Source organism: Rhincodon typus, chromosome 3 (assembly GCF_021869965.1).
Source record: "Rhincodon typus isolate 14 chromosome 3, sRhiTyp1.1, whole genome shotgun sequence".
Taxonomy (NCBI): domain Eukaryota; kingdom Metazoa; phylum Chordata; class Chondrichthyes; order Orectolobiformes; family Rhincodontidae; genus Rhincodon; species Rhincodon typus.
This window is the reverse complement of record NC_063334.1, coordinates 125,600,715-125,619,748: the sequence shown is the minus strand read 5'-3', so window position 1 is coordinate 125,619,748 and position 19,034 is coordinate 125,600,715. Positions and strand designations below refer to the sequence as shown.

General features: G+C 44.1%; 1 protein-coding gene across 4 annotated transcripts in view; it reads right to left on the bottom strand.

The window, feature by feature from the left end:
* dab2 (DAB adaptor protein 2) overlaps positions 1–18,686 on the bottom strand; it is a 42,411-nt gene extending 23,725 nt beyond the window's left edge. For all 4 annotated transcript variants that reach the window (XM_048595259.1, XM_048595260.1, XM_048595261.1 and 1 more), the window contains exon 1: positions 18,597–18,686. The gene's annotated coding sequence lies outside the window, so the exon portion shown is untranslated. The remainder of the gene's footprint in view (positions 1–18,596) is intronic.
* Between the last annotated feature and the right edge of the window lie 348 nt (positions 18,687–19,034).

Below are 19,034 nucleotides of genomic sequence, written 5' to 3'. Positions count from 1 at the left end.
GGTTGTTTTTTTTCTGAAGGGTCTAGGCCCAAAACATCAGCCTTCCTGCTCCTCTGCTGCATTCATCCAGCTCTACACCTTGTTAACTCTTTGCACAGAAGAGAGACCCCTTTGTGTCATGGAAAATTTAAGGGAAGTTTGACTTGATTCCCACCCCTAGATCAGTTCTCAATTCTGCATCTTGGTATTTTCTGGCTTCACTGGAGTCTAAGCCCTGATATCCTCATTCATTATCACAATGAGGTCAGAATCACAGGCTAACAGGTCAGTGAAATATGGATGGGTGGTTGATCTTGCCAATACAACACAAGATAGTATGGATGCAATGCTAATAATCAGCATTAGGTTATGAGTCAGGTCTATAGCATAGAAGGGGCTGAACAGCCCAAATCCATGCTGGTTTAAAACCACTTGCTATTTGAATGCACTTCATTTTATGCCTTAAAGTACACATTTAAATACATCAGTTTCTACTTCTACCACCCCTAGCTTCCAGATTCCCACCAACCTCTGAAAAGGTTTTCCTTATATCCCTTTTCCAAAGGATGTATGCTCCATTGATCCCATGGTGGGGGGGGGGAAGAAAGAGTTTCTCTTGTATGCCCCTCAATTTAATATGTCAATCTGTTCTCAATCTCTGCTCTAAAGGAGAACCTTTGTTTGTTCCCAGGCTAGGCAAAATCCTGCCAATCTCCACTTTAGCACCAGGTGAGAAACAGTGTATGCCCTCTGGATAGTCTTAGACCCAACCATCTTCAGATGTTTTAATAACTTCATCCAAACAAGGTTTGAAGTGTGCATTATAAAGTGACAAGGGCAGGTCAGTATTCCTAGCCTGTCAGCAACTCAATGTCCACCATCTACAAGGCACAAGTCAGGAGTGTGATGGAATACTCCCTACTTGCCTGGATGTGTAGCTCCAACACCACAAGCTTGGCACCAAGCAGCCCACTTCATTGATGCCACATCCAAAGATCATACTGGATCCACAAGATTCACTGTAAACAAAGATCTTAGACAGCACCTTCCAAAACCCCTAGACAGGTGGTTATGAAGGACAAGGGCAGCAGATGCAGAGCATGTTCCAGTGCAAGCCACTCACTTGACTTTGAAATACTGTTCCTTCACTTGTGTCAAATCCTGGATTGCCTGGAGGGCATTGTGGGTTACCCTACAGCACAACTGTAGCAGTTCAAGGCAGCTCACCACCACCAGGGGACATCTAAGGATGGGCAATAAATGCTGACCAGCCAGTGACCCCCACATTCTCTTCATCTGGAAGAGTGAACTGCTAAAGCCAGGAATCCGATCAGTATTGTACAAGGCTAGAAGTTGCTCCTGGTTAGTGGAACTAAAAATTCAGTTGTGGGGAAAGTGAAAGCCTTAGACAAGAAAGTCTAAAAAACTTTTGCTTGGGCCTAATTAGCTTTGGATTTCCAAGGTTTTATTCTTGGGATTTTGGCCCATCAGTTCCTACTGCAATATGGGAGGAAAAAGGTTGATCAAGCTAGTCAACAAGCCTGCCTGGGACACTGAGGGGGAATTAGTCTAAATTTACCCACTTACCCCAATTCTGCTAAGTGTAGCTGTTCCTGGTAGAGTTCCTGTTTCTTCTGCAGAAAGGAGACTGATGCAGAGAACACAGATGGGGCTGTGTTCAAAGGTTAAACCATGAAATTCAACAGATTAGCTCCCAGAGTGAAAAAACATTAACTTTGTTGGCAAGTAGCTCTGATTAACAGACTAAAGAAAAAAGTGCACAGACAGCACCTGAAGATAATGGCTAATTTTTCAGATAAGCAATCTTGAGCTGGAAAGGGGAGGGGGAAAGAGTAAGCAGGAAGTTGGTGGGTTAACCCAACACTGGGGAGAGCCCTAGAATCCAAACAATTAGCAGAATGTTTAGTTTAATTGGACAAGTCCAATGTTAAAGGAACTAAGGTTTCACTAGTTGTAAAGAGGTTATAGTGGTACACAGCTTTTTGGATGTTACTTTAAATACAAGCCCATGTAGGGACATATTAATTGATAGTGATTGGTCAGTCAACATTACACTGCCAGCTAGCAAAGGCATCACCTTTTAGATAGGGTCAGCTTTTCACATACCTCAAATATTGAGAATACAAAGGTAGAGAATATAGTATAAAGGAATTCTTGAGAATTCCAATAAGGAATTGTACTAATTCTAATCTAGAGGTACTGCAAGTATGATCAGGGAGGTAGTTTAAAACTTCAACTGCTGACGGCAGAAGTCAGCTACAGAGTTTGAAATCACATGTATGGCAGATCTTTCCCCAAAGGGAAAGAGATGTAATCTTATGACATGATTGTCATGATTTTAATCCTTATCCCTAGACTTTAGTTGGGGGGGGTTCTAGATTAGAACCACAATGGGATCCCTAGGGAGGGGGTGGTAATGGTTGTTACCATGGAGTGAGTAGGTATGTTGAGCAACATCTGGGGATATGCTAAAGTGTGGCCTTCTGCCAGTTTAGCCACCTAGTAGTTATTCATTTAGGAGTTCACTTGACTGATTCAAGTGAAGGCCCCATTGGGTAACACTTTGTGCTGGATAAGCATCTTGATCAAGATAGAAAATATTGCAGGGTGGGTAAGGGGGATGTCTCCCTAGGCTGGAATTAGGGAATTCCAAAGTTAAACTTCATTTAAGATACATTCATCCTGTAATTCTCAAGTGGAAACTTGAGCTTCTAAAAGAAAAAGATTGGATTGCAAGAGTGATGCATACAGGAGTGAGGCCAACTCTGATCAGCCATCACCTCAAGTGGTGGAACAGGCAAGTAACTGCTCTCAAAAATGAGTATTTACATCCAGAAATTGAGTCATCTGTACTACAGCTATACTTAACCCCAACTACATCCACTTCAGTGGACTGAGTAACCAGAACAGTGGGGATAAGAACATTGTGACATGTTGACTTAGTTGCTTGGCATAGAACATGACTAGAATGGCTCATTTGAGCCAGTACAAGATAGATGTGAATGCCAAACAATTCACACTAAGATTGGGACTGGTTAAGAGGTGGCAAAAAGCCACCAAGACCAATGCACCCAGGAATGTGTATGGGAACTGAAGATGGTGGGCATGATCCAAGTTACTAGTTGTTTGGAGATTTCATACCCAGGACAACAGTAATCCCAGGCTTGTGACATTCATCTTGTGAGCAAGCTCTTAAACTATGCTCAACTAGAAGCTGGGTCAGAGGAGGGAGTTCTTGGTCAGGACTACAGCAGCTAGAAGTGAGCCATTTTAATGGCACCTGTGTACCTCTTAAGAATAGCCTTTCACTCAACATAGAGTTTAAACTCTAGGAACTGAATTACAGCAGTGATTTGCAAGCTTTTTTCCCTAGCAGAGGGAAAGTCCAATATTATCCCAGTAATAACCTGGTTACACATTACCTGGGATTGTGGGGAAATGGAGAGCTGAATCACTGATGCAGGATTGACTGCACAGGTCTAGGGAGCCCAAGTAACATAGTCTGACCAGCATTTAGACACTCCCACCCCAGAGATACTGGGGATCAGGGCTCTATCTGGGTTTGTTACAAACTATCAAGTGGTATAAAGGCCAATGGTATTATCCAGGGTGGACTGGCCACATTAAACTGAAATCTAGTCTCCATGCAGCCATGTTTGAAGTTGGCATTGGTAGTGAGTCATGGGTGACTGTGCTCAATTGAACCATTTCCTAATCAGACCATGACAAATTGTATTGTGGTCAGTTTGTCATGGCCAATCCACCTAACCTGCACATCTCTGGAACATTAGTACAGCACAGGCCCTTTGGCCCACAATGTTGTGCTGACCTATTATCCTATTCTAGGATAGTCTACCCCACATTTTACTATCCTTCATGTGCCTATCCAAGAGTTGCTTAAAAGTCTAAAATATTCACTTTGCTACTACTGCAGTCAGTGCATTCCACACACCCACCACTGTGTAAAGAACCTACCTTGACAGCTCCCCTATACCTTCTTCCAATCACCTTAAAATTATGCCTCCATGTAACAGTCATTTCCACCCTGGAAAGAGTCTGACTATCCACTATCTATGCCTATCACCTTGTAAACCTCAAGTCACCTCATCCTCCTTTGCTCCAATGAAAAAAGCCTTAGCTCCTTCAACGTTTCCTTGAAAGACCTGCCTTCTGGTCCAGGCAGCATCCTGGTAATTCTCCTCTGCACCTTCTAAAGCTTCCACATCTTTCATATGAGGACCAGAACTGAACACTATTCCAAGTGAGGTCTAACCAGGGTTTTATAGAGCTGCAGCATAACTTCATGGCTCTTAAACTCAGTTCCCTGCTGATGAAAGCCAACACACCATATGCCTTCTTTACAACCCTATCAACTTATGTAGCAAGTTTGAGGGATCTATGCATGTGGACTCCAAGATCCCTCTGTTCCTCCACACTGCCAAGAATCCTGCCATTAACCCTGTATTCTGCATTTAAATTCAACCTTCCAAACTGAATCACTTCACACTTCTGGGATGAATTCCATCTGCCACTTCTTTGCCCAGCTCTGCATCCTGTCAATGTCCTGTTGCAACCTACAACAGCCTTCCATGCTGTCTACAACTCCACAATCTTAGATGGAAGAAAACCAAAAACATGGAGGAAATCCATGCAGATGTTGAGTGTGCAAACTTCACATTAGTCTAGGACCTGGGTTCAAAGCATTGCCTCAGCACAAAAGGCCTTGACAACTACAGCCACCATTCTACCTGATGAGTGGTTGGAATGTTGAGCTAGAAGACAAGGGTATAGTCCAGCTGTAGATATTGAAGCCTTGGTTGGGCAGCATGGAGTTTTAGCAGCTGACTAAAGACATTGCTGCACAGCAGAGACTTGGTGTTCCTCCTAGTTTGAAATTTCTCCTCAAAAGTATTGAGAGCCCAGAACAGGAACTGTTACAGAACTCAAGCAACATCTGGGGAAGCAGTAGTTTAATGTTTGGAGGCAAATCAGAATCACATTGGATGACTTCCTCTTCAGATGCTAAAGAATTCTGTTCTGGCACCTTTTTGTTCAAAGGGCTGGGATTATATTCCTGATCAATTCACCATTAACTGCAACAGAAAGAATTTGTGGCTGGATAAAGCTGACTAGGGAACTAAACCAGATGGGCAGGAAAATACAAGAATCTTTGTAGAATGAGGAGAGAGTCAGGTCAGATGTTTCAATAGTAGTTGGTTTAAAAAGGCTGAACAGCCTTGTTCTGAAGATATAGGTGTTTAGTTTGGAACAGTGCTGGACTGCATGCAGCCTTCATCCAGAAGGCTCTACAGCAAATCCATCTTTGGCTGTTGGGACTGAAGCACATTTGCACTTGTCAAAGCCACTTATGGGGAGAATGCTCACAAGTCATTGTTTTATAAGCTGCCCTGTATATGATGGCAACATTTGACAAAACAAAGAGCCCAGGAAGGGTTGGAACTAGAACTGCTGGTTGGAGTCCTAGGTGGCAGAGGGAGATGGTTGGTGGTCACAGTTGAAGACATCTCTGCAGGGAAGAGGTATCTTTCAGATGGTACTGCTATAAGGTGGTGGGGATGGAGTGGACGTGATGCCAATTCAATGGCTGCAGTGTCCTGGATGGTTGGTTGGGGACACCCATTCAGCAAGTATTCGATCAGACTCTTGACTTGGTGCCTTGTAGGTGTACGAGTGGGAGTCAGATGGAGGGAGTGTTGCTTGCTGTATTCCTGGGCTATGGCAGCTAGGCAGTCTTTGTAGCAAGTCCAGGTCAGTTACAAGTCAATGGTAACCCCCAAAATGTTGGGGGCTGATGGTAATGCCATTGAATGCCAAGGGTGGTGGTTAGATAGTCTCTAGACTGGCTGGCATTTGTGGGCATGTTCTCACTTTTGATGTGGGAGGACTGAACACTAGCCACTTAGAAATGTACTGCTTTACTGGGGAGTTGTGGCACTGATGTTTTGGTGGATGTCTGAAGATGGGAAAGTCATTGAGGCAGTTGGAGATGGTTGGGAACTAGGACAGTACCCATGTACCTGGTGTGCACTGTCAGGTCCTACCTGCTCAAGGTAGTTTGTGTGCCATTACTAGGTTGTGTAGCAAGTGTCTACCTTGAGACATTCTTGTGTTTCAGAACTGTGGTCTGACTAACGTAGAGAAAACACCTGGGTTGAGAATGTTTTAGGAAGGACATTAAACAGCTTCACCTGGGTCTGAACCCAACAATACCCCTGAGGAAAGGAAGGCCAAGTCAATCATTAGTGGGTGACAAATATCAGCCTAGGAAAGGATACAACCCACTTTCCCGATTCATGGAAAGTGGGCTTCTCTGGCCTCTGGCCTAGCCATGTTTTAAGTCTGGAGTCAGATGTAGGCCTTGCAAGGATGGTGTATGGGGAAAGCAAATGTGGAAGTGGTGAACTGAAAGCCTATCACTAGGCTTTCAGTGAAATTAAAAATCAGAAGCTTCTGCCTTGGTGGGATTCAAGCCCAGGTCCACAGAACATTGGTTTGGGATTCTGCATCACTTGTCCCTTGACCAGGGAGTCCCACTTGCCAGCTTTGGAAACTGCCTTTCTCCAAAAGGAGGCAGGAGTGCCAGAAGCACCATGCTGCTAGAGAGTGGTATAGGTTATAACCCTTTTAAAGAGGTCAACTTGCATATTTATGAGTTGGTTACCAGGAGTCAAAACACTTCTGAAAAGAATGCAAAGATAATGGCTCAAGGTCAGTTGCTAGATTTTAAACTACAGCCAAGTATTCAAGAACAGATTTAAATCAAGCTGACAGCACTGAAGCTAGCATAGGGTATCATGTCAGTACTCCCACAACCACCTGAAGTTTCAGCTGTTGAAACAAACCCAGGTTAGTGGTTTGGTCCACATTAAAAACCATGTCAAATTCACTGATCAGTCTGACCCCACTGATTTGTGAATAGCTGGTTGAGAGAAGGAGTGTGAGCAAAACATCAGTTCCATGGAGAGTCAGCACCTGAAATTTCAGATCCAAATTTGTGTTGGAGGAGAGTCACTGGAGGGCATCCATGGATCTGGGTCCCAAAGGCCTTGGGCTAGTGGTTTGCATACTGTACTACTCCTAGCATTTACCCTTTGGATGGATATTGGAGCCATGATTGGTACTTTAATATACAGGGGAATAGTTTATTAAGTGATGAGGACTGGTAAACTAGACTATCCCTAGGTTCAACACTTCTGTTGGGGGCGTGGGGGTGAAGAAAAGAGGAGAAGAACTGAAAACAAGTCTCTTTTAGGTCATAGTAGACCTGGAACTGTTGTGGTCAAGACCAGGGCTGCTGAAATAAAGCTGGGTTTTCTTGCATCATGTTGGGGTAAAGCCTGTGCTGGTGACAGGTCTTTTCAGGCAGGGTAAACACCATGAACTTTTGCCCTTTGGGAAGGGATTACTGTAACCCTCTAGCTACCCCCTCAGTTGGGGACTGTTCACATTAGATAGTATTTGGAACTCCCTCTGCAATTACCATGCAATTGTTGAGTGAGTCTGAACATAGGTTGCTTTGACTAGAATTCTGAATTACACTTCTGTAAGTGTAAAACTGGACCCTGACACATGTGGTATTTAATGTTTCCTCAGACATTTCAGGTAGTACCTAAAAGATGTAAGGTTCTGAATTAACCCATGATTTACTACAGAATAAACACTTACCCATTAATTTTGGATTTGACATTATAGAAGCTGAGTCCAAGCAAGATCACCACATCTTTGCTACATAAACCAAGTCCTAATTTCCTGCTCTAGCCCTAGGATAGAGACAGTGGGATCTGATGCTAGTGCCAGGAGTGGCTAGATTCTCATGGTCATCTATAAGAAAGGTCACCAGCCCAAGCCTTTATCATTTAAGTTTTGCTGGATTTGGACAGACTGCTTCATTATCTGGAGTGGTCAAGTTGTGCTGAAAGTATATCCCCATTCAGATGGGAGGGAAGATCATTGAGGCAGCCAATGATTGGGACTAGCAACTTTGAGGAATTCCTGGAGGAGACTGACAGACCATCTTTATGCAATAGTGGCTCCAATTTGTAGGCACCATTTGCTTCCTCAGCAAGTGGGCAGCTGGAAATCTTTAAGCTAAGAACTCAGCATGACTATCTACAGTGGGACATTAAGCACAAGAGAACAGTGATGGATTATACATCAGGACTAGAAAGGGATTTTGAATATGGATCCTGTAGTTGTTCCCTAGAAAGGGAGTGTTAGTTACATCATTTGTTCCTTTACTTAAGGGATGCCAAATGCAACCTAGCACTGATGGCCAAAACCTCAACTGTAGGACTGGGGAGTATTTGAAAATAATTTAAGCAGCTGTGCAACATGGCTGCCAATATAGGAATTAAAGTTGGCAAGGGGCCAGACATACATCAAGACCAGCACTAGATATGAGACAGCGAGTCCAAATCAGGTGTTTGTTTGCAGTTGGCTGCGAGGTCAGTCTCAAAACAAAGTGCTCCAGACACAGCAAGGGTGAGTTTAACTCCACTGTGGAACAGATGTGGTGAATGGAACCTGGACTGGGGGGGTAGTGAGCCCAAGATACAGATCAACTGTTGGTTCAGTTAGAGTTCAAGAGGAAGGGAGAGGTTCATCCTAAAATAGGTTAGAAGTGGCAAGCCATTTTTAGTCAGTGACTAACTCCCAGAAGTAGTGAAACAAGAGGGAATGACTATAAATAAACTGACTGGAGCATATAGTAGGGAGCAGCACTGGATAGGTGCTCTGGTTCTTAGCTTAGAACAGTGAGCTGTCTTACACCATAAGAATCAAAGTTCAAATCCTGAGGCTGACTTTAAAGTCAGAAAATTAAACCTGGTTTAAGTATCCACAAAATAGGCAGCTGGTTGTGAAATGAAGCACATCTGTCAATTGGGCATCAAGCTGCCCCTAGCTTCTAACTAGACCCTGAAGCAACTCCTCAGAAGCAGAGGCAATCCCTTTTCTGTGCCATTACAACTGAATCATCTGAAAGTTTAGGCTGACAATAATCCAGGTGGAGATGAGGGAATTGGTCAACACCAGCCCTTTAGAAGCAAAAAGGCAAACTAGTCCATGCTGCTGGTCTCAGGCCTGCTACAGTGCTCTAGGACACAGCACAAGCTAAACAAACCTCAATCAGGAGGCTGTGGACATTTGACTTCAGTAAACCTTGGTTATTTCAGGGTGTGAACACCATGCCATGGACCCTGCTAAAAACATGCCCTTTAATCTTTCCCTACTGACCTTAAACCTACACCTTTAGTTTTAGGCCCCTGGAGAAAAGGCTTGTCTATTCACCCTATCCATGCCCTTCCAAGGTTCTAAAGGTCACCCCTTAGCTTGATGCTCCAGCCTATTCAGACTCCATATAGCTCAAACCCTGGCAACATCCTTGTAAAACCTTCTGTACTTTTGCAAGTTTCAGACAATCCTATAGCAGGGAGCCCAGAATGGCACAGTATTCCAAGAGTTGTGGAATCAGTGTCCTGTACAGCCATGACCTCCCAACTCCTATACTCACTCAATGTACTGATCAATAAAAGGCAAGTGTACCAAACACCTTCACTACCCTGTCTACTTGGGACTATCTTCAAAGGAACCATGAACCTGCACCAGTTCTGATGTAGGTTCAGACCCTACAGGTGCTGCCAGATCTGTGGTTTTGGGGGTGTCACCTCAGATTTCCAGCACCTGCAGTTTTGTTTAAAACTATAGGCATGGGGCAGGGGTGGTTTGAGCTGCATTTAGTGGTGAATCAACTCGCTTCCATTAGCATGTCATGGACTGCCAGGAGTAACTTTAGCTTTCAGCCACAAGTTACACTCCTCACCCCCACAACTGTTATATATAACCAGCACAGAAAGTGGGCCCTTCAGTCCAACTAGCCTATGCTGACCATAATCTCAATGGAAACCAGTCCCACCTGCTTGGCCCTTATCCTCTTCATAAGAAATCTAAATTCAGACATGCTATACCCACATGTTAGATCTGGAAACATTCTAGATCTGAAAATGCACCCCCCCCCCCCCCCACAACCTAAATCTTTCACTTCATGGTATGCCCTTGTCTTATTTCTGCACCCTGGGAAAAAGAGACTTGCCATTCACTGAATTTAAGACTAAGTCACCTCAAAATCCTGCAGTGAAACAGTCCCAGCCTTTTATAATGAAGTCCTCCATTCTTGCTACATCCTGTCAGGTAGTATGACTTCTCCCTAGTTTAATATCCTTCTAGTGAAGATAAGGAGACAGTATTCTTGTGTATACATCAATATCCTATACCACACTATTGCATCCCAACTTAGTTCACTGCCCACTGGACTAAGTGTACAGGTACACTACCTACACTGGAGGGAAGTGGACTACCTGTGTGCCTTTACAAAAAGGCATGAAGGGACAGAATTGCAACTCAAGGGAAGATGAAAGCTCATTCGTTAATAGAAGGGTGGTACAAAACTGGGAAGGGGAAACATTTGACCACAGTCAAGTCAAACTTTGTGTAGGCTTCAATTCTGAAGAGGAGAGTGCCAATTCTGGAACAGAATCAGAATTGGAGTTGTGATCTCCTACATTGAGGTGGGACTGCAGTTGAGGTCAGTGAACCCAGTACCTGGAGTGTGGAACAAGATCCCTGCTCAGCAGGGTCACAACCCTAAAACATTTACAACTGATAGCTGATGCATGCTCTTCAGTCTCCCCTGGAGACCAACAAGTCACGGCAAGTGTGGGATGGGGTGAACCACCCTCCTCCCCGGGTAAATACGCTCAGGGCGAGTGTAAAAGCAGAAGAGACTACAGACGCTGCAGGGAGCCTGTTACTGCCAGCCGGCACTAGCAACCAGCCCAAAGCCTCCACTCACTCACACTTAGCGACAGTAAACACGGTCTAGAAGCACAGCACTAGCCAACTCCACATCGACACATTATACAAGCATCTTACACCGGGCTCGGAGAGACACGAACAGCTGATACAGGGGCCAAACTCCCCAGATCAATGTAACCGGGAAAGGTTAGAGCAGAGAGCTTACCCGCCTGGAATGATTCCCCATTTCCGAGAGGACAGAGACAGACAGCACTCCGGGAGCTTTGCTGTAAAGTGGTGAAGCTGCAGATTGAGCCCCAGGCTCGGGGTAGGGGGGATGGAAATTGCTGCGTGTTCCCCCGGGAGGTTTCCGATCAGATCCTGGCAGCTCCTGTGGAATGTGCTGGAGCCTGAACAGGAATAACTTCCTTCCCCAGCACTGTCATCCTGCATTAACCCTGCTCCCCCCACTGCCATCCTGCATTAACCCTGCCTCTCCCACTGCCCCAGCACTACTCCCATCTACACATTAACCCCTGTGCTGCCACTGCAAAGAGCTCAGCTTGAGCACCCTACTCAGTCAGTCCTGTAGGAAGCAATCCCATGGGAGACAGTTGTTCCCAATGCTGCATTTGGGTTAGCAGCTCTGGGCAATTGCTGGGATGACAAATAAAGAAAAAAGTTACAGCACAGGAATGGGCCCTTCAAGCCTGCACTGATCCACATCCTCTATCTAAACTTGTCACCTGTTTTCCAAGGATCTGTATCCTTCTGCTCCCTGCCCATTCGTGTATCTGTCTAGATACATCTTAAGTGATGCTATCATGCCTGCCTCTACCACTTCTGCTGGCAAAATGCCCCAGGCACCCACCACCCTCTAAATTCCTTTCCACACATCTCCTTTAAGCTTTTCCACTCACCTTGAAATAGTGACCCTAGTAATTGAGTCCCCCACTGAGGGAAAAGCTGTTTGCTATCCCTCCTGTCTATAGCTTGATTTTGTACACCTCAAATCAGGTCCCCCTCAACCTGTCTTTCTAATGCAAGAAATCCTAATCTACTCAACCTCTTCATAGAAAGTTCCCTCCATACCAGGCAACATCCTGGTGAACCTCATCACCTTCTCTAAAGCATCCACATCCTTTTGGTAATGTGGTGACCAGAACTGTACAGTGTTCCAAGTGACAATATCCCATATGGTTCAGTCTAAACAGATCTGGGACAGGTGACCCAGTTCAGATGGGGAAGGGGTGGGTTGTATGGAGCAATGGGCTGGGCCAGGAGCTGTCCTTTCTGGTGAGGGATGGCACAAGCTCATTGTGTTTGTCTCCATGTAGTAGCTGACAAGCAGGCATTCACCCAACATGCTGCCTAGTTCAACCCAGACTAGTGTCTGGATAAGGAAAATATTGTTACAGTGCAGGCCATTCAGCCCATTGTGTCAGCCTCATGCTGCCTCCTTTCCAAAACCATCCAGTCCCCTGAATGCCTCAGTTCAGCTTGCCTCTGCCACATTTCTAGGCAGTGCATTCTAAACCCTCACTCACTGAGTGAGTATTGCTCAGCACTCTTGCTTCTACACACCACTTAAATCTCTGCAGTGTTGGAGTGACCAGCATCTCCCATCTATTGTATAGAGCCCCCTCAACCTTCACTAGTGTCCCAGCTTCAGTTGGCATCTCACCTTAAACCATTTAAGGTGGTTGTGCTTTTATTCATGTCCACTGATGCCCATAACTACACTTTTCCAGGGGTCTAAACCCTGTGTCCCCTGCTGCTGGTAGAACACATGTGGTGGCCCAGACCAGGACAGTGCCCATTATAGAGGACCAAGTTGGATGATCAGCCAGAGAGTGTGTGTCAGAGCAGGCAAAGTTGCAAAATGGCTAACACCTACTGACTGGGTAAAGTTGCAGGCTGGTAGAGGACTGTGACAGAACCTTTCCTTGGAGTTTCCATATTAGTGTGACTTGTTATTGATAATATCCAGGGGAATCTTTTAGGCAAGGGCATTGGTAGTGTGACTAACATCACTGAATGCCAGCCTAGGGTGATGGGGACAGTGGCATCATTGGAAATATCTGCAGTGACTATTCAACCACTGTCAGTGACTAAGTGGAGTCTCTCACTTGTCTAGAGAGAATCTGCTATTCTTTTGCTGTGGGTCAGGAGTCATGCAGGCCAGACCAATGTGCTTGGGTCAACAGCCCTCCTGGGATTAGCAGTGAGAAATTAATGTTGCCCTATGCAGTAATGCCCACATTTTATAACTAAAGTCTGAATAGTGGGATTAGGCTTTTGCTGTATCATCCAATGATCACCCCTCAGGGTGAAAGGCAGTCCTGAGTGACTCTGGGAAATCCAAGTTAGGAATAGGCTGGGGAAGAGATCCATGCACTGAAGGGGAAAGTGGTCAAGATGTCTAGCTACAAGATTAGGTTGTCAGTTAGGTGTCCAGTTTAACTGGAGCTGGATGAACATAAACAAGACTTACCTTTTAATCTGTCCTGATAGTTCATGAATCTAGGAGTTCCTACAGCTATGTAACACAGGGCAGTTTTAAACAACCCAGACTCCAGCTACAGAAATTGAGTCATTACAAAGAAGGGTTTGTATCCTGCTCCTGCAGAATAGGTACAGGAAATTGGAGCACAGCCACAGGCACACAGTGCAAGCCTTGTAGCACATGCTATGGTGTGTGCAGTGCCTTTGACACTGCACCAACTGTTTGTTCAGATTGGTAGTTATGAGCACTCTAGCTTTCATCTGGAAATTTTAGTTAAGTGGAGCCTAACAAGGTCTGATTTCATACCTGACAAAACAGATTTGTCCCTGCCCCCAGCATTCCTTACTGTAGTTCCAGAATTCCTGAAAGTTAATTACCATGAAGGTTTGAGCACTATATTGCTGAGTTAAACTCAGGCAAGGATTTTGGGGGTAGGCTGTTTGGGACAGATGAGAACTTTATTCACTTGTAGAATTCTGCCATAGGAGACAGGGCAGAAACATCAACTGCTTTAGTTAGATTAGTTCTTAAGGCCAGAGGGTTCAAAGGAACATGGGGTTAAACTAGGACCCAAGTACTGAGCTGCATGATCATATTGAGGGAAGAGCAATTTGCAGGGCTGTGGGACTGTGCTTGTCACAAACAGACATTGAATGTTGGCAAGAGAACTTGTTGGACAAGAGCCCCTTCCAGGATTTGAGTTTAAATCATTTATTTACCTTGGAGGATCATTTTGTAGATGACAGATTGGCTGATTCCAAAAAAATCCAGCTGTATCTTTAGCTGACCCAAATTGAAGAGTCGAGACTCTTCAGTTAAGTGAACTGTTAACATCAGAATTCTAAAAAGTGCCCTTATGCTGGAAGGCAGGCCTGGCGAATACAGTTACTGAGGATAACCTGTGGCTATCTGTCTCCAGCCAGAAGACAAATTTTGCTCTGAAGATCAGTCCTGAGCACTAGCTTGGTGGATGAGTGGCGTACATCTGGAGCAGGTCAAAAGCTAACCATTACCTCAGAGGCAATTGAGGATGGACAACAAGTCCTTGGCAGCTCCTACAGAAATGAGCATTGAGGACTTACCTAGAGATGGAAGGTGGATGTCTTCGGAAAGACAGCATCTGATTTGAACTGGGAACCTAGCCAGGACACTGAGGAAATTACATCATACCAGATTGCCCCACTTCTGGGAAGAGGCAACAGAATTAGAATTCACATTGTCTCCTGCTGACTAGTAATCTGAGTCAGAGTCTGATACTTTATAGTGTTCAGATTAAACAGCAGTGTATTGGATGAAGTTTGCTCAGTTGCTGTACAGCATGACCCAAAACATGGAGGCTTCAATTTAAAGACAGCTGTAACAGCCAACTGCATACACCCTCCATTACCCAACCACCACATTTCATTTAATAGTGACCCTCAGAATGGGCATTGAATCCACTGACAGCAGAAGCATAGCTGAGCTGGTTAGGGAGAGAGAACCCAAATGCTTTCCAAGACACTGCAATAGTGGGCTGAATGACCTATAGGAGGAGCTAAGTTGTGACATTAATTGCAAAAACTGCACCTCAGAAGAAGCCCAATAAATACCAGGAGGTAAATGCACCAAGACTGTGGGATTTCTTACATTCAAGACACTGTTTTGTCAGCTGACAAAACAGGAAGAGTCTGCAATTTTCTTGCTTGAGGGGTATGCACAGGATGGAAACCATCTGCTAGCCACATTGACATTGGGGATGTTTAGCATAGTTTTATATTCCACCCCTTGTGAAAATAATGGTCAATATCCTTCAGGTGGTTGTTGGTGGGGGGAGAAGGGGAAAGGAGTGAGGAGACATTCCCACTTGTGGGAAACAGTTTAAGACTTCAGCTCCAATGCCTTTAAAGTTGAGTTCCACTTTAGGAATACACATTTTCCATGCCTGAACATACTGAGTTTAGAGTGTAAGCAAGCCTGATTACGTTAGGCTGCACTCCTTCAGTGTTAGAAAGCAGGCAAGGCCAACTAGAGGGCTTCTGCACAAAGCTGCAGATTCAGGAGCTTTAGCAAACAAAGGGGCAATAAACAAGTCACATGACACTAACCATGATTATTCAAATCTTTCAGAGAAAGGATTATGAAATTGATACTAAAACTCATTAAGTTCAAAGTATAGTCATAAAGGCTGTCAAATAAGTTAAGAAATTCATGACTAGGTGACACTGCGGGTCAATCTACCTGATAGGCACCTATAAAACCTATTTCTGCTAAATCATGGTCAGGACCCTTGGGGCAATAGGGTTAGACGGTGGTCTAGCTCAGATTTCATCAAGGCAGGTAAAAGCTATAGGTGGTGGACCATTCAACTTCTTGCTGCTGCTCCTCCACCACATGAGACAATTTGTTTTTCTTCCTGGACTGGGAGGTTAAGTGGAGAAGTGGGAGATTGAGTTCAAACATTGTGGCTCAAGCTGTCCTGCTCCAGGAGGGTAACTGCAGCATCATACAGTGCATGCAAAGGTGAGCCAATAGCCGTCTGCACTGCTGTGATTGATTCTAGTGAATTCTAAGAGGGGGATACTCCAACTTTGTGCCCCTGGCTGTAGATACCAAGACTCCAGGTACTCAGTTGTGAAGGTCTAATGATATTAGAGTTTATACATTCTCATTGAGTAGCAGAGACAGTAGTCTGTTAAGTATAAGCTGAATTGCTATCAGTGCTTGTCTGCCTTTTCCATAGCCCTGCATACTCATGCAGCCAACCTACTGCCACCCCTTGACTATTTACAAACTAGAAATCTGTCCTTCAAACAACTTTAACCACTACAATAAGAGGTCTGAGGTGGTGTCTCTGCTGGAGTTGCAGAGCAAAGACCATTCAGCTTATTAGTCTATGCTAGTCATGGAGTTCCACTCCTGATCTGTCCCCATCTGACAAGGGATCAACCTTCCATCCCCTCCTCACTTTGCCAACATGCCCCTTAGCAGTGCTGTCCTTGCACTATCAGGCATCAGCAAGCTCAATTCCTCAACTTCTATAGTTAAGAAATTTTGTCAGTCTCTTTCCCTACAAAGATTGTGCCCACTCATTTGAAATTAATGATCTTTAAAAGGCAAGTCAATTGCAGTTACTCGCTATCAGTCCAGGCTCAAACAAGGTTAGCTAAAGAAAGCCGCTCCCTAGCCACAGGGGTAGGAGATAGGTCACTTACTGCATTCATTCAGGTGATCCACATTCCCCTCCATGGTGCAGGCTAGAGCTGGTCAACATTGACCAGTATCCAGGCAACAACTGGAGTCAGAAGAGAGGGGGAATCTAAAAATTTTGCTCAAGTTTGAGATCTTGTGCAAAGCTAATGATCCAGCCAGCTCAAGTGAAGATTAAATTTAATCAACAGGTTGAATACAAAGAATTAGTATGTGCACCAAAACATTATCCATTGGTGTTTAAATTACACCTTAAGCAGTGATGAGTTAGTTTAGCTTCAAGCCAATCAGACCTCCTGGGTGCCTGAAGTGGCAATAGGATGGCCTGGTGTCTAATTAAAGACAATAGAATGGTCTCTGCAAAGAGAGGCCAAGATGCAAGCCATACACCATAGGGGTTTGGGACAATTAGTAACTGGTTAGGCCAGAATTCATTGCCCCACTTCTAATCATTTGATGCAGGGTCAACATTATACTTTCTTGGCCTGATTGAAACTTGAAAACAAGTGGACTGCCTTGGACAAAAAGTGGTCTTAACTGTTAGAGTTACCAATAGGGCAACTTTTCTTTCCAGATTGATCCAAGAAGTTTAACATTGCTAGATTAGGTTAGAACCTTCTGTGACTGAAGATTAGCACAGGGCTCAGCCTTGAGAGTGAACATTGGACTAACAGGAAGAAATTTTGCAGACACCAAGTTCAAATTAAAACCACTTCAATCTGTCAGCTAGCCTGAAGAGGTGAAAAACTACCCAGCCTTTAATCTTGTTCAAGTGTCAAAGCAACAAAGATTAAAAGGAACAAAGTTGCTTGCAACTTTTACATGAAAACATGCAGTGAACAGCTGATTTTGCAAACTCTAGACAAAACATTTATACAATGTTTTAAACAGGAGATTAGTTCACTGCATTGAGTTTTCCCTCAAAGGAAAAACAAGTTCACATTCCTTAGGGAAAGAGAAGGAAAAAAATGGATGAGTCCTTCAAATATAAAAGAGTTCAGAATAGTTTGTCAGACTAAGTTTAAGACAGTTACACATACTGACATCAAGGTAAGGAGGAACATCCTTGATAAAGTGATATGTTGAGAACAGATCATCAAGACTAGTCACTTTAGATCATTTTCCCATTCTCAAAGAAGTAGGAAAAACACTACCAGAAACAGCAACTGCAGGACAACAAGACATGGAAGATGAATGAGATTGAGCCCTTCAATCATAGCAATATTGGTCAACCCTGTTCTACATTCCCCCAGAAGGCTTGATCCCCTTACAAAATTCACTGAGAAAAAAAGTACAGCCAGAGTCATCATCCTCTGGAGGAAGTTTCTCATTTCAGTTCTAGATAGTTAGCTTTGAGGCTATGCCCTCAGGTCCTAGTCTCCTAGAGAGGCTTTCCTTAGCAATTCTGTCCAGGCCTCAGTCAACTGTACAGTCAGATACCCCTCATCCTCCTAAACTCTGTTGGAGACCCAGAATCCTCAATTACACTTTAGCGAGAAGGTCTTTACCTCTAGGTAAAGAGAGAACAGAGCTCAGTGGCTTCAAGCCCATGAGTGAGTTAATTCACTAGCAGAATCCCACAATATTCAGACAGGGTTGGGGTGGGGGCAGGGTACATGGAATTTGGCTTTTTAAAAAGAGAAACCTATCATATTTTAGGTATACAGCAATTAGTTTGGAAAATTCATTTCTTCCAGGAGGTAGAAAGAAGAGGATAGAGAGAATTTTAAATTGATTTAAAAAAAAGTTATTATTTTACTTCTGCAGACCATGGTATGGAACTATACCAAGTTGAAGCAACAAGTTAAAAAACCCAATCCAAGACCAAAAAAAAAAATTTAGTGCCCAGGAGCTAAAGAAACAGTCACTAAAGTAGACTTCACTTGTAGTACAAGTGTGACAATAGCCACCAGGAAAAGTGCTCACAGCAAACCAGTAACTACATTTCATTCCTATAGCTAATGGGTTAACCACAGCATAGAAAGAAAACAACCTTTCTTCATATACAAGGCAAAAAGCCAAAAAGCACACCACTAAATCAATAACCCAGAAGGTTAGCACAACCTTTGGCTCACACAGAAACACAACTTACCAGACCCTTTTCCAACTGACCATACCTCACACTGCCCACAGCTGCCTCTAAATCCTCTTTTGGTCCAATTGAGTCAGGTGACCAATCAACTCCATTTCCTATGAGGTCACATGACTGCAATGTCAGCAAGTACCACTTCCTTTCCTCCATTGATCCATATCCTGTAGCAAGGCACAGAGTGTTATCTCCCTGTCAGCACCATGCTTCCACAATCCTTTCCTATCTTATCACCAAAACAATATGTCTGTCCTATTTGTTTTGCTTGTGTGTGATTTCCCTTTTGAATGAGGTCTTTTCAAGTCACAATGTTCTCTCAAGAAATCTCTGACAATACCAAGAGCGTATTGTGCAAAGTCAAATGGTATTCAATGACCATGTTGCCTGGTCAGAACACGGGATTTGTGAATATTTCAATTAGCCGTTGGCAGCTAAGGGGGC